General features: G+C 41.6%; 1 protein-coding gene across 6 annotated transcripts in view; it reads right to left on the reverse strand.

The window, feature by feature from the left end:
* CDH12 (cadherin 12) overlaps nt 1-17,327 on the reverse strand; it is a 1,439,064-nt gene that overhangs the window by 59,104 nt on the left and 1,362,633 nt on the right. The gene's annotated exons all lie outside the window — the stretch shown is intronic.

The following is a 17,327-nucleotide window of genomic DNA, read 5'->3' on the forward strand; positions in this document are numbered from 1 at the left end:
ACAAGGAGCCTATGTCATGCTATGGGGGTGGTGACATCCAGAGTGTATTTGGGGGAAAAGAAAGATAAATCTGTGTAAACTAGCAACAAGTAAAGGGGTAATGAGAGATGTCAATAAAGCCAGCATTAGACAGTTTGAATCTCCTGCTGAACCAGCTGAGATTTGAACCATTTATGGGCCGGCTGAATGGACCCAAAATTATCTATTGATCGACTTGGGTACAACCAGCCTGATGGATTTTACATGTGATGATTACTAGTAGCTGCTATAGCTGCTAGCAATAATTAATGTGTTCTCTTGACGGGGGCGGCTTCCACTGTATGTGGTTGCAGGAAAGAAAATCACTCTGTCTATGGCAGGCCTCAGATAGCAACAAAAATTGGTAAGATTAGCAGAAAGTTTAGAAAGAGAGACGAAGATAAGGGAAGAAAAGTTTGATCTTGATCCCTTTTGGCTATGAGCTCTCACCTTTTTGGGTCAATTAAAGCCACCTAAGGTTCAGCAATTCCATGCTATCTCAGGTTTCCCAGGTTTTTAAAAATATCTTGAGGGAATTGTTAAGTCTAGCCATGAGAAACTCTGTGGTCTGAATGTCAACATTATGGGTAAACATATCTAATCTAGACATGAGTTGCTACCTTACATTTGTGTTTTGACAGTTGGAAAAAAGGCAATTCAAAAAGGCATGTTTGGGAGTTAACCACTTTCAGACCGGACCAATTTGCTGGTCAAAGACCAGACCACTTTTTGCGATTCGGCACTGCGCCGCTTTAACTGACAATTGCGCGGTCGTGCGACGTGGCTCCCAAACAAAATTAACGTCCTTTTTTTCCCACAAATAGAGCTTTATTTTGGTGGTATTTGATCACCCCTGCGGTTTTTATTTTTTGCGCTATAAACAAAAATAGAGCGATAATTTTGAAAAAAACGCATTATTTTTTACTTTTTGTAATAATAAATATCCCTCAAAAATATATAAAAAAACATTTTTTTCCCTCAGTTTAGGCCGATACGTATTCTTCTACATATTTTTGGTAAAAAAAACGCAATAAGCGATTATTGATTGGTTTGCGCAAAAGTTATAGCATTTACAAAATAGGGATAGTTTTATAGCATTTTTATTAATAATTTTTTATTATTTTTTTTTTACTAGTAATGGCGGCGATCTGCGATTTTTATTGTGACTGCCACATTGTGGGGGACCCATCGGACATTTTTGACACATTTTTGGGACCATTGTCATTTATACAGTAATCACTGCTATATAAATGCAGTGATTCCTGTGTAAATGACACTGGCAGTGAAAGGGTTGTGGCAGTGTAGGGGTTAAGTGTTCCTAGGGGTGTGTTACTAACTGTGGGGGGGTTGGGCTTTCATTTAGTGTACACTGATCTCTGCTCCAATCACATGGAGCAGAGATCAGCGTCACTAGTTGCTAGGCAGAATGGAAAAATGTTGTTTATACAGCATTTCCTCCATTCGGCCGCTCCGTGAGACGATCGCGGGGATGCCCGCGGCGATCGAGTCCACGGGTCCCGCGACCGGACTCACGGGGGTCCCGACCAGCGCAGGAGCGCGCCGCCGGCGGCGCGCTCCCGATGGCACGGCGGCAACGAATATTGGACGTACATGTACGCCAATATGCCTGCCCGTGCCATTCTGTCGACGTACATCGTCGTGCGCTGGTCGGGAAGTGGTTAAACACAGTCAAGAAAGGTCAGATCCTGGGCACACAAAAAAAATAAAAAACATGGTACAGTCATTCTGGATGTGATAAGCATCCCCAGCAAGTGGGATGATTTTAAGGGAGGGATTCAGCATTTCTGGAGAATGGTGGCATCTTTAAAGTATCCTATATTGGTTCAGATAGATAGATGACAGATAGATGACATATTAGTATTTTACCAAATTGCTTGCAAAACATCTATGTTGGACTCTATACCTAGGATTCTTCCCTTCTTCAGCATATAGGAGAGTTTATAACAGGCATTGATATAACAGGTCCCTGCCTGGCGTGTAGGCTTGGATTTGGTAGCTGGTGCTATAGAAAGGTCCTCTCTGCCATGATGACATATCATTACACTATGGTACGGTGTTTATACAGGGAGGGACACAGAAAAAAAGAATAGTTTATTGTGGGCAGTGCTTAAGGTCTGATAAAAAGCTGAAATCAGATATTTTGTGGCTGGGCCACACAAATGCCATCTAATCTTGCTTTAGGTATGTATGTAAACTGAGGCTCAAGCTCACACTTTCAATTTGAAGATATTATTGACTGTAGGACAAAAACATTGTTACCTTTTCATTAATTGACATATAAATTACAGCTACCCACCAAGGCCCTTTTCTAATAACTGCAAATCAAGGTTCCTTGATATTCATGAACACACCCCCTTTAAAAGAATATGTGAAAAGGTTCACATATTCTTTTAAAGGGGGTGTGTTCATGAATATCAAGGACCCTTGATTTGCAGTTAGGCCTTGATAAAGCAAGATTAGATGGCATTTATGGGGTCAGGAGAAAGGGGGTCAATGGAAAGGTGTTAGAGGTCATGTCACATTTGCATTTAACCAAGGTCCAGATCTCTTTTGTGGGTATCATAAATAAAATATGTTTTTGCTGGGGTATGTGGGCAGTGGAACACCACATCATAGTGTTACATTTATTGGGGCAAGCCATAAACTCTATTTCAGCCCATTTAGTTTGCAGCCGTAGCGACGGCCAGAAGTGGATACAACCTAGCTGTCAGCTGATATATAACATTTCACTAGATCTGGAGAGGTTAGGCCACCTTGTAATTTAAAAGCAAATAATATAGTTTGTGCTACTCTGTGTCATTTACCTGTCCAGGTGAATGTTATTAACCTCTTCCTGCCTGTACTATAGCTGAAAGATGGCTACAGTGTGGGCTCACATTTCCCAGGGGCAATATGGACATCCTCCCGTGATCGCGGTACCTGCATGTCCTAAGGACACAGCAATCACAGATCAGGGTACAGAGCCAACTGTGTCCAAATGCAGTGGATTACAGTGTAAACAGGATTTGTTGGTTATCGGCTGACAGCACATGAGGAGAGGAGAGCTGATAGCCAGCAAATCCACACAGCTGACATCTACACTGATCATCAGGGCACTGATGATCAGTGTCCTGATTATCAGTGCAGCCCAAACAGTGCTCACAAATGGTGCCAATCAGTGCCCAGCAGTCAGTGCCACATATCAGTGCCTATCAGTGCTGCCTATCAGTGCTGCCTATCTGTGCCCATCAGTGCTGTATATCAGTGCAGCATCATCAGTGCCACCTCATAAGTGCCCATCAGTGCAGTCTAGCAGTGCCCATCAGTGCAGCCTTTCAGGGCCTTATCAGTGCCCATCAATGCAGCCTATAACTGCACCCTCATCAGCACACATCAGTGAAGGAGAAAAATGACTTCATTAGAAATTTTTATCACAAAAACTTTTTTTTTTAAATGTCAGTCTTTTTTTCGTTTGTTAGCAAAATATTTAAAAAAAACACGACGGTGAATAAATACCTACAAAAGAAAGCTCTGTCTCAAAAAATGCTTACAATTTCCTGTGGATACAGCTTTGCATGAACAGGCAATTGTCATTCAAAGTGCGACAGCACTGAAAGCTGAAATTTGGCTTGGACAGGAAGGGGGTAAAAATGGCCAGTAGGCAAGTGGTTAATTATTTTTCTAAAATCAAGGACAGGCCCATTGATAGGTAGGGTTTATAAAATATGTTCTTATTTTAACATGCCCTATATGGAATGATTTATAAGTTACAATTATAAAATAAAGAAATAATAGTTATATTTGATCACATATTCACACACTGTACAAAAACTCTCGATGATTACATGCAAGCACTTTGGAATTAAAGATATGTCTCCAAAATGTCATCACATCCTATTTAAAGCACTCTCTATTACAGTGAATAAAAATAATTCAACCATAGAAGTGTTTTCTAGAATTGTTCTTTGCAGACAGCCAGTGGACATGAACACTGTTGGAGTACATTTGTTGATTCTTATCCAATGCTGACATCTAGTGTTCACACAGAAGCTTGTCTGCCTAACATCCAGCTCAATCCAAAAAATATTGTATAGTTCTCTATTTGTAAAGACGGTTATGGTATAACAGTTTATTTTCTTGTTGGCATAATATAATAACTTAAGAGTTATATATAAATATATAAAAGCTGCCATTTTGTGTTCATATTCTATATAAATAAATAGACTTAAATCTGAAAGCCACATACATATATAACATCACTGAATCACTCAATACAATACTGTATTTCTACATTGAAATAAGAGCTTAAAGTATGTGTATATATTGCACATAATACAGACAAACATATGATATTTTCTTCCTTTAACCCTTTCTGCTTAGAGCCACTGTCTCTCATTTTGAAAATCAGGGGACGGATCATTTTTATTGTTTTTCAAATGCGCATTTCAGATTGAACATTTGTGAATGATTTCCCCATCTATATATGGGCCTATAGAATTAAAAGTTGATGCTGTTCAAATATTTATCAAAATAATGTTGTGAAAAATAATAAGATGTAGGGATATTGCAAAGCATATAAAGCATGTTCCATGATCCCACCACTCAGATTCCTGGGTTGTAGAGAACCATCTGCACAATGTACTTTGCAGTGTCCATTTCTTCACTTTCACTACTAGGATGAAATAGTACAAAAAGCCTGGCATATGTACCCTATGGAGTTTGATGGAGCCTTTCTACTGCTTCCTGATCTCTCTCATGTTACTTTTTCCATGTGTAAGCTTGTCAAACCTCTGCTGTAGTTAGATAGATGGTTGATTAGATTAGAAGGGTGAATAATAACATGGGTCTATCCAGTTGAGTGTGTGTCTGTGTTGCTAAGAATTACAATAGCCCTGTATATTGTTTTCACTGAGTAAGACTTCTAATGCCGCATACACATGACCGTACTTTTCGACGGACTTGGTCCGACGGTCTTCCCAACGGGCTTTCGGCGGAGTCCCAACAGACTTTCCAAATGAACGGACTTGGCCACACACAAGCACACCAAAGGCCGATAGATTCGAACGTGATGAAGTACGACCAGACTAGAATAAGGAAGTTCATAGCCAGTAGCCAATAGCTGTTCTAGTTTCAGTTTTCGTCCGTCGGATTAGCAGACGAATGGATTTTTTTCGACCGGACTCGAGTCCGTCGGAAAGATTTGAAACATGTTTTAAATCTAAAGTCCATCTGATTTTTAGAAAGCAAATGTCCGATGGAGCCCACATGATTGAATTGTCTGGCGGATTCTTTCCGTCAGACCTATTATGCTACATACACATGAAAAGTCCGGTCGAGTGTACGCAGCATAATAGTTTTTTTTTAAATGTATCTATGCTTTGAGCACCTGAACAAATACTATTTACACATTTTCAATGCTCTAACAGTAAAGAATCAGAGAGGAACCCAACTTGGTGTTTTAGCTTCAGGTAAGTACACACTATGGTGTTATGTGCTTAGTTTATATAAGTATATCAAAGGGGGCAGAGCTGAGCGAGGCACGTGAGAGGTTCAGCTTCTCTGTACTCCCATGGTCGATCCTGTATCTGATCCTTTCCCTGGCTCACTGTCTTGATATTTCTATACCAAAGGTGGTCTGTACACCCTCTGGCACCTTCTGATATGCTAGAAGAGGAGGAGGGGAAACAGCTTAGAGGAGCAGGGGCTATGCAGATAGACCAAGGTGCCCAGTCACAGGATGAATTAGAGGAGAATGATACAGAACAAGAACAGCCTACACTCTGGAAAATACTGAAAGCAGTTAACAAGTGCACAACATCAGTGGATAAGCTTAAAACACATCTGGGGAGTTTATCAGAAGATGTTACATTGATGAAACAGGACCTTCAGAAAAATTAGAGAGTGCACATCTGCCGCAGAAAGTCATATTAGTGACCTGGAGGACAAGCTACCATCTCTTCTGTGGGAATAACTGACAACTACTGTAAGCAGTTGGCTGTGCTAACAGTCTGCACATGGAAGACCTGGGGAACCCACTAGACCCCTAACATCCAGTAACCCACCCAGGCCTGCACTGTACTGCTTACTTAATTATGGTGACAGGGAAATGACACTGCACCTGGTGGGTGAACGTTGTAATATTAAATACAATGGAGTCAGAGTTTCCTTCTACCTGGACTTCTTAGATAAGTCCAGAGGAGTAGGGCAAAATTTACAGAAATCTGATAATGCCCGCAGCCCCCCCAAGCAACTTATTGTTTAGATAATGTAATTTACCTGCTGACTGATTTGAGCCCCCTCTAATATACACATATTCCCCATAGCTATCTATATGGTAAATCTTTTTCTATTCCAACCAGCCCAGATTCTAGTTTAAAAGAGAAGTGAGTGATATGAAAAAAGCAAACACACATACTCCCCTATGTGGCTGCAGTATTGATCCGGTGCTGTAGCTGTCCAAACTGCAGCTGCAGACTTTTAATAGACACTCAACTGTCCTAGGATCCAGCGCTGTCTTCACCGAGCCAGCATACTAACTATGGGCAGCCGGCTGTGACTGCTTGTGGCTTCACAACCAGCTGCTCATTGTGCAATGTGTTTGGTCCCACAGGTTTCTTGTCCCAGAAGGCTATGGGGAAGTAGGGGGGCTTTGATTGCCTTGGCAAAAATAATATACTCCTAAGATTGCAAAACCTTCTACAAACACTCCAATTCATGTCCCATCTGTCCTTCTGAAAATGTTAAAGTTTATTCCGTTTCTGTGGGCATAGAAGCCTTTCAGAACAACAACTGTTATCTTACATTTGCTGTAGCATTGGGGGGGGGGGGGGGGGTTGCAGTACAAGAGACAATACATTACACTAAACTGTACATTTAGCAATAATCATAGATTGGTGTAAACATGTATCGGGTTGGGTAGAGCTCTCCTCCTTACTTTGTTCTCCCAGCAACCATTAAAAACTACCCTTACATAGGTCCAACTCCAAAGGTGGCAGTAAGAGTGAACTGTACATCCTCATCCAGTCTTTTTAACCAGATTCATTAGTAACCCAGATTTCCACCCGGGTTTAGATGACCAGCATTTTCATCCTTTCTTTCACAACAATTTCTTCAGTGTGCTAGACCTTCTTTCTCTGGAGGGTTGGAAAATACCAGCAAAAATACAAACTAGGATTGGAAGCACACCGGACACTTTATCAGATCTCTGAAATGCCAATGAACGAACCTCCCCCAACTTTCTTTGAGATTATTTTGAGATTTGAGATTATATGTAGGGACCCAATCCCCTCAGACCAGGGGCGGATCCGGGGGGGGGGGGGGGGCAACAGGGCAATTCCCCCCCCCCCCGAAATAGCACTGACTAATGTGACATGACATGTCTGAGTCGCACTTCAGGTGCTCTGCGGCTGCCGCTGCCTCTGCTAAGTCTCTCTCACATCAGCCGATCAGCGGCGCAGAGAGAGAAACTCTTATGACTTTGCCATACAATTATTCACCTCCCTTCTTGCACAGATGGGAGGAAGACCTCATAAATTTAATCTATAGCAAACTACAGGAATCTTGATACAAATTGTTGACTAGCCGACATAAGGGTCAATGAAAGGCTACAATTAATGTTTGTTTGTGTGATGCCAAGCTGTTGGCAATGTAAGGAATGGAATGGTTTATTACGCCATGCGTCTTGTGCTTGCTTACTGATACGGTCTTTCTATCTACTAAATGCTGACAGAGCATGCATACCAACTATATAGACACAAAGAAGAAGAAGATTCTAAATAATATGGTTAAAAACAGTAGACATGCAAAAACAAAAACAAATTATAATCAACAGCAAAATCATATAGTAGCTAAGGGGAGGAGAGAAGGAGTTCATAAGGGCTGATTTATTTTGGGGTTAAGAAAGGGTTAATTAGTAACATAATTTATTTTATTTTTTTCATGTCAGGTTGCTTTAGCTGACATCGTATGCAGCTCTTCCTTTTCATCTGCTATGAATGAACCTGCAACATTAAAATTCATATTGGCATTGCATACATTGTTTTGCAAATTAATGATTCTGAGCTACCTGATAGCTTGTCTGTGTTTGAACCATTGACCCTTTCCATGTTATATTATAACTTTCAGCCCAATTATCCTGGTGATTCTTAATGACATTGCAGACACTGTTCTGAAAATACTGTTTCTATGCTACCTCCCAACTTGTTGGTGTGTGGCTCATTGACCCTTTTCCATGTGGCGTTAAACTTTTGGCCCAATTATCCTGGTGATTTCAAATAAGTACCTGTCTACAGGTATGCTATGAATGAACCTGCAACATTATATTTCATATTGGCACTGCATAAACTTTTCTGCAAATTACTGATTCTGAGCTACCTCTTAGCTTGTCTGTGTTTGAACCATTTACCCTTTCCATGTGATATTTTAACTTTCAGCCCAATTATCCTGGTGGTTCCTAATGACATTGCAGACACTGTTCTGAAAATACTGTTTCTATGCTACCTCCCAACTTGTTGGTGTGTGGTTCTTTGACCCTTTTCAATGTGGCGTTAAACTTTTGGCTCAATTATCCTGGTCATTTCAAATAAGTACCTGTTTACAGGTATGCACAATTTGCCATCTGTGACATCTTTCAATTTAGTAAAATGCCTTTGCAATTTTGAATAAACTGTCTTAATAGAAGCAGTTGGCTGTCTGCTTACTGTCAGGAGTCTTTCAGGACAAAACTGGCGCTGTTATCACCACTTGGCTGATTATAATATCATTAATTGATTACTGCCATTTATCAGTAGCTATCATTACTAGGCTAAAGACGACCAGCATAATAATTTACTAGCTTTTAAAATCTACCAACATCTACTGCTGCCCTGCTACATATTGCTTCCTTGCTTCTGCCTATAGTTCATACTTATCATAACAGCCTTCAGTTACTACATAGTGCTGTACTTTTGCTGTTATTATAACCTACTAGCTAATATTGCAGCTAATGTTTCTCACAGGAGTTTTTTTTTGTGCAACACATTAGCAACTTTCAAAATGCATATGTATATGTACACCTTGCTATTCCCTGCATGCTCATCAATGGGGATCACTTACAAATATAATTTTTTGTTACAATCTTACAAAAACTTATAATCATATTATTTGGGAGAGAATAAACGGACTCTGCATTCTGGAATTGGATATCATAGTAATCAAAAAATATACTGTATAGAGACATTTTAGCTTCTATATATGATGCCAGTACATGAGTATCCATGTAGCGTTGTTGTATATTTACATAGTTACATAGTTAGTCAGGTTGAAAAAAAGTCCATCCAGTTCAACCACAAAAAAAATAAATAAAAAAAAATAAACCAAAATGTACTATACTGCAACTATTAAAACTATACTATACTGCAACTATTAAGATTTTATACATTATTCCATGTAGCTATTGATATAGAGATTTTTTTTTAGTCAAATTATGCCACTTTCAAAATCACAACATTATTATTTGCAAAATCATAATTTAGGGTTAAGGCACCAATTAGTTGCCTACCCTATTTGATTAACATGCCTTATATAATACATAGCTTTATAAATAGATCTAATTCTGGTGGAAATTATAATAAGATCATTTATTTACCCCGTCTAATCTGTTATGGAAAAGCTTGTCAGATCTGACCCTTCTGTTATAAAACATTGATTTATCTGTGTTAACTGCAAACAATTCTGCATCACAATATACATTGAGACTACAGTTATAGTAAAAAAAAAAATACATGTGTAGTAAACACAGAGGAAAATACATTATATCAATTGAGACAAGTTTAAAGTTGTTAAGTTGTTAAAAATACTATATTTTTACTTTACTAAGCATCATGCACAAATTTATTGCCATGGGGCAGGAGGCATTTCCAAAGTCCCGCCTGCAGGCCAATCGGGGCCCGCGTTCCAGTTCTGAATGGCCCACCTGGTAATTTGGACATGGCAATGGTGGGTGTTGCATTAATGGCAATGGTGGGTGCTGCATTCCTGGCAATGGTAGGTGCTGCATTCCTGGCAATGGGGGTGCTGTATTCATGGCAATGGGGGTGCTGCACTAATGGAAATGGGGATGCTGCACTGATGGCAATGGGGATGCTGCACTGATGGCAATGGGGGAGCTGCATTCATGGCAATTGTGAGTCTGCAGATGGGCAATGACCTTTATTTTGCTTCACAATTCTTTATTTAAAATGTATGTTTTTTTTCCTGAAACTTCCCTCTTAAAGTGAAGGTGCATGTTATATGCCAATAAAAACGGTATATCTAAAAAACACGCCCAAGCTCATCTCTTTACTCACACACACACACAGCCACAAAAGCAAGAGAATTCTTGTTGGGCAGTGTATTAGTGCTCAAACAGACACACTTAGACCACATTTTTAAGGTTCAAAGAATGTGAGGCAAAATGGTCGGCCCTCATGCATGTTCACTTCATCAAATATGGCCCTCTTTGAAAAAAGTTTGGACACCCCTGCCATGGGGCATTGTTCAAATGGCCAGCTATATTTTTTACATCTCTAAAAAGCAAACTGCAATGGATTGAGTTTCAGAGCTGATTGGCAGGCGGTTTAGAAGTGATAGGCCACCTCCTGGACACCAGGTTTTTTTGGGGGAAATCCCACTGCACTGCAACTGCATTTGATGTGGTTGCATTGTGGTTGTGGTGTGGTCACATTCACTTGAATAGGGCATGTTAGGTGGTGGTACAGCTTGCCAAAAGTGATGTGCTGTATCAATTTTGCCACATTTGCAACTGAGGCAGTGTATACTGTCTGCTGGCAATGTTAACTTGCTGGTGGGTGGTCAGGGGGTTATAAAACTTGGATCAACTGCTTGTTTTCACTGCCTCACTGCCATCCATGTAAATGGAGCCTAACATCAATATAAACCACAGTAAAGTGCTGCATAATTTGATGCTTCCAAACAAAAGATAATTTACTAATTCACACAATATTACAATTCCAACAAACAGACCTAATGTTTTAAATGAAACAGTGTGTGAAATAAATACTGAAAATAACTATGAAGATATAAAGCATGTTCCTGCCATATTTGTATTTGCATTCACCAAATAAAGTAATAGCCAATGTTTGACAACCCACGGTATATTCTTATCACCACTTTACAGTATATCACTTGGGTTCTAAAGATCACAACCTTAAGAACAACTTCTTTACAAAACTCCCTCCAGTCAGGAGAAAGGGTGCCAGTCATTGCTGTATAGCATTTCTCTGTGTTTTTCAGACAGTTAGGCCTGCCTTTTAATCACTTTATTTCTCCTGTCCCAGGGCAGTGCCAAGGTGGGAAAGGGAAGAAAAGAATGCAGGTGTCTCTGAGTACAGACATCACATATTTTGTTACGCATTTTAACAACAGTCCAGATGGGCTCTCTTTTACATATGTATGTCACATATCCAAACAAACTGGCCTTTCTAGACTTGGAACTTTATCACATTGGAGACAAAATACATACCAAAAAACTATTTCAAACCAATGGTAGGGAACTCTCTATTACATTTTAAAAGATTCCACTGTCATAAATGGACCAATCGTATTCCCAAGGGACAGTTCTGTCGAATTTGACATAACTGTACTAGAACAGAGGAATATATAGACCAAAGTGCTATCTTGAAAAACAAACTAATAGATAAAGGTAATAATGATTCCGTTATCCAATAGGCATACTCATAATATCTTGACAACAAAACTCCAAAAAAAGAAAAAGAGCCTTTCGATCAAACTAGTCAATTCACAACTAGATTTCATACAGAGCACAAAAACATGGAGCACATCCTAAAAAAAAAAATGGAAAATATTACTGGAAGATCCTCACCTCCCACTTCTTCCAGAACAACCACGAGTCACATACAGAAAAGCCCCCAACCTCAAAAATAAAATGTGTAAAAAAACCTTTATGCAAAACCTGCGCTTTCATAAAACATGGAAATAAAGTTAATTGCAAATGGAAACACCTATAAATTTGAAGAATTTTACAACTGCTCCTCTGACCATGTAGTTTATTGTTTAAGTTGTCCTTGTAATCTACTATGTACCATCCGTCCATTAAGGGAAAGGTTTGGAGAACACTGCAGGTGGATAGAAGGAGAAATAGACAAACATAGTGTTCCTTATCATTTTGCCAAACAATCATCAGCAGGTTTGAAAGTGTGGGTAGTAGAGAAGATACCCAGAACCTCTCGGAAGCCTAGAGATTCCACAGGCTGTGTGAGCGTGACATTTTTTGGATTTGCTCTTTAGATACTCTCTTGCCTGGTGGTTTAAATTAAGAGTTGGTGTTATCTACAATTTGTAAATTTGACGCTTATTCCTTTCCCTCCCCTTTCTACCACAGAATAAATTGAACCCTATATTTGATGGCTGGAGTGAAAAAGATGTCAGGGGTGGTGGGATCTCACTATAACAGTAAGTAAACACTATTGATACTATAGTATATCTTGTATTTTTATTGATAGATTCAGTAATCACCATTCAATGTGTATTTTTTACATCCAATCTGTAGGAATAAACATTCAAACATACATTTATCAATACTACCATTAATTAATTCTTCTTTTTCCCTCCCACCTAAATAAACCCCCTCCCCTTACAACACGGCATAACACCTGGCTGTCATATATATATATATATATATATATATATATATATATATATATATATAAAGGTACATTAGACCTGTCCAGTGAATTTATATCTGATGTTATTGTATTTTATACTAATTGTCATTATCTGGTTTTTATTCCTTATTTAAATTTAAATTCAGTTTAGTGTTTCAGAAATCCCTCAGAATGGACTATTAACCCTTATTTACATATGTATTTTGGGTAATATGTGAATACTGTAAGATTTTATCTATTTATTGATGTACCGTATTTTCCGGCGTATAAGACGACCTTTTACACTTAAAAAAACTGGGCAAAAAGGAGGGGTCGTCTTATACGCCGGGTCAGCTGCTGGGATGCCTTCTGGATGTCCGGTAATACTGTATGTAGCTTAGGCAACATACAGTATATACCACTGAGCCAATCCCAGTGAGCGATGTATTCAAATGAATACAGAGCCTGCTCGGATTGGAGTAGCAATCTCTGCCAATCCGAGCAGGCTACACACAGTAGCCTGCTCCGATAGGCTTTGATAGTGAGAGAGGCGCGGGCTGATGATGTTACAGCCTCCGCCAATCCCAGCAGGCTTTGTATTCATTAACAGAATACATTGCTCGCCGTGATTGGCTCCAGCACCAGGAAGAAGGAAATGGCTCCAGCAAGAACGAAGAAGTGGGATGTGACGCGTCGGAAGCCTCGGAATGGGGGTCGTCTTAAACGGTGAGTACGGGCAAAACATTTTAAAAACCTGTACAGTTAGGGGGTCGTCTTATATGCCGGGTCATCTTATACACCGGCAAATATGGTATATGTGTAATTTGTTTTCCCACATCAAGAATTATTGTTTGGCGACAATAACTTTTTTCACTAGATGGCAACATTTCACCTCTAAAATGCTGCTTGCAGCAATTATATACTTTCCCCACTAGATGGCAGCACTAGTAAAATATAAACAATGAGGCTGCAGGACACGAGCAGCACTAAGGGATACCCCACTTTTAAGCACACAATGGGGTTTATTTACTAAAGCTGGAAAGTGTAAAATCAGGCTCACTTCTGCATAGAAACTAACGAGCTTCCAGGTTTTATATTAAAGCTTAATTGAACAAGCTGGGATTAGAAGCTTGTTGGTCCCTATGCAGAAGTGAGCCTGATTTTGCACTTTCGAGCTTTATGCCTGTACAAACTCTTAGTAAATGCCATGTAAACAACAGAATGCCATGCAACTTGAAAAATGGTATGAGGAACTGAAATGGAGGTCGCCCAAGCCCTAAAGTCCCTTAAGCCTTCCAAGGCTCCGGGTCCGGACGGCTTTACCGGTCTATATTATAAGACATTTGAACCCCTGCTCACGCCCCATCTCACATCGTATTTCAACGCTTGGCGGGACGGTGCGAGACCCTCGCCGGACTCGCTGAAAGCCCATATCTCTATGATCCCTAAGTCGCCTGAGGAAGCCACGGACCCACAGTCCTTTCGTCCCATCTCCCTGTTGAATGTTGACCTGAAGGTACTGGGCAAGGTCCTAAGTACGCGGGTCAACAGATATCTTCAGGCCCTCATTCACAGGGATCAGGTGGGCTTTGTGCCCGGTCGCCAGGCGGGGGATAATGTCCGCAAGGTGGTCCATCTCCTCCATATACTTAATCAGTGCAAAATACCAGGACTCTTGCTTTCCCTAGATATATATAAAGCGTTTGATTCGCTCTCGTGGGATTACCTTTATTTTGTTCTAACCAAATGGGGATTTGGTCCACATTTCCTGCGATGGATCCAGGCCCTCTATTCCGCACCGTCGGCGTCAGTAAAATACGCGGGCTTCCTTTCTGACCCTTTCCCGATACTCCGGGGAACTAGACAGGGCTGCCCCCTGTCCCCGGCACTGTTTATCCTGGCATTGGAGCCGCTGGCGGCGGCGATCAGGGCCAATAGTGATATCTCGGGAATTCCTTACGCGGGCACTCAATACAAAGTGAACCTATTTGCGGACGATGCCCTTTTGACCATTTCAAACCCGCTCATCTCCCTACCCAACCTGCAACTTGTATTAGACCAATTTTCAGCCTTCTCAGGTCTTCAAATTAACCCCTCCAAAACCACAGCGCTGAATGTTAACCTCCCTCTGGAACTGGTACAGTGACTTCAGGACCATTTTCCTTATCGTTGGGCATCTCACTCGATTGACTATTTAGGTGTCAAATTGACTCCAGCCTACTCCTCCCTATTCTCTGCCAATTATTATCCCCTATTACGCATGGTGTCCACCCTTATGCAAGCCTGGCAATTTCCCTCACTCTCCTGGGTAGGGAGGATCTCAGCGGCGAAGATGACGATCCTTCCCAAAGTCCTTTATTATTTTCGCACTTTGCCTGTCCGGGCACCCGCTTTTTTCCTCCGACTCCTGCAGAATAGGATCCTCCAATTTATATGGGCGCGCAAACGCCCCAGGGTACCTAGAGCGACCCTTTATACCTATAGGCTCCGGGGAGGCCTGGGGGTCCCCAATATCTCTAAATACTACATAGCGGCCCAGATCTCCCCATTGACCATGCTTCATGCAACCACGGATGTTCCTCTGTGGGTGCTCCTAGAGGTACCTGGTTCTGACCCGTGTTCACTTCAGGCACTCCTCTGGCTCCCCAGGAATCTACGCCCTCCCTCTCTGAGCCCCATGCTGCTCCATGGTCTGCAGGTGTGGGACTCAGTTCGCTCGGCTAACGATCTGATGCCCCCCTTCCTACCCCTACTCCCCATCACCCATAACCCTCTTTTCCCACCCGGTCTGGTGGAGCCCCAGGCATTCTCCTGGTGGTCTTCGCATGGCTACCCACAAGTCCAAATTTTCTATCTTCACGTTCATTCCCCTCCTGGGAGAGTATCAGGGAAATGCAGGGGGCGCCGGTCACGGAGCATTATCACTTTATCCAATTAAAGCACTGGATTGTAGCATTGCGCCGCACGTCCACCTATCCCTTCCAAAAAACTTTTTTTGAACATACATGCCATCACTCCCCAAGGTCATTTCGGCCATTTATGGCCATTTCGGCCATTTCGGCCATTTATGCCTCCCTGAATGGTCGCCCGCCATCGGCACCCCTCTCTTATATGACTCAATGGGAAAAGGACCTTCAGGCCCCAGTAGACCCAGAGGATTGGAACAGAGCCTGGCACACGGTCGCCAAATGCTCGTTCAAGACAAATACCCTAGAGGCGGCATATAAAGTAATGTTCCGATGGTATTGGGTACCTGCCCGCACGGCTCGGGCATTCCCTGGGAGTACTGACAGATGCTTCCGCAACTGTGGACAGCGAGGTGATGTCATGCACACATGGTGGGCTTGCCCAAGGTTGGTGGGGTTCTGGTCTAGGATCTTTGGCTTACTGCAGACACTCTTTCATCTAACGATTCGAAGGGACGCTAGGCTAGCTCTCCTACATTGCCCGGTTCCTGGCCTGCGCGGCCCTCAACAGAAGCTGGCTACCTATCTGTTTATAGCGGCCAAGCGGACCATTGCCCAAGCCTGGAAGTCACAACGGGTAGATTTTCAAGGGGTTAAGACACGCATGACTGCTATGTTACTTCAGGAACGTATGTCCAGTATTGTCCATGATTCTCATGCAAAATTTCTAAAGATCTGGGAGCCGTGGATCTCTTATGAGTTCCCCACGCTCCAAGCGGCATGCCTGGGCTTGGTCTAAATTCCCCTGGCGGGGCGTCCGAGCCCGAGCTTCCCCCCTTCCTTTCCTCCCCCTTTTTTTCTCTTTACCCTTCTTTCTTCTGTTCCCTATCTCTCTTCACTCTCCTTAGTAATCTCTCCCATTGCTAATAAAAACTGCTGCCACCCATGGACGGGGGTAGTAGGAACAGGGCTTACTCACAGGAAATGATAAAGGAACGATTTGTTTGGTACTGAACCAGTCTAGATTCCATCTCTTGCTCATCTCCCTTCCTTATCTTGAGTTTACTAGAAATATATTGTGATGGTTAGCCCTTTGGGTTTGTATTCATGATTAGTGGCCCCTGGGAGGGCTCACAAGGAGTTGATTGTAATCTCTTGTTTATTACTGTTTATTCAAAAATTCTCAATAAACATATTGAAACAGAAAAATGGTATGAGGGATGGAGTGCGAGGAGTGTTTTACCTTTTCTATAGTTTGTTACATCTTAATGCTGCTCGTGTCCTGCAGCCTCATTGCAGTCTATTCTTGTCCACATGCACTACAGTGATAACAGGCTGCATGCACTTATCGGGGGGGGGGGGGGGGCATATTTCCTAATTGTTGCTGGTTGCAATTGGATTTTTTTTCACAATCTTTTTTTCTTTTTTTTAAGCAGATATTCAATAAAATTGGAAGGTCCATTCTTTTAGAAGCCCCTTCACCCTTGAAAGTCAAATTATCTGCAAAGGTGATTTAAAAAAAAAAGCTGTTGCTAAAAAAAAAAAAAAAAAAAAAATACCCTGACCTCTGCTTCTGACACTTCTGGGAGGAGCAGATACCTTACGGCATAGCCCCAAGCTCATTGCAGAGGTGTATTCTTTTGAGATTTTGAGCACCCAGGGCAACAATGGAGTTTGTGGGTGGGTTTAACCAGTTGCCGACCGCCGCACGCCGATGTACGTCGGTAGAATGGCACGGGCAGGCAGAAGGACATACATGTAC

The sequence above is a fragment of the Lithobates pipiens genome, unplaced genomic scaffold (genome assembly GCF_037356315.1).
Source record: "Lithobates pipiens isolate NorthernLeopardFrog02 unplaced genomic scaffold, aLitPip1_a1.2 Scaffold_19, whole genome shotgun sequence".
NCBI classification, from domain to species: Eukaryota; Metazoa; Chordata; class Amphibia; order Anura; family Ranidae; genus Lithobates; species Lithobates pipiens.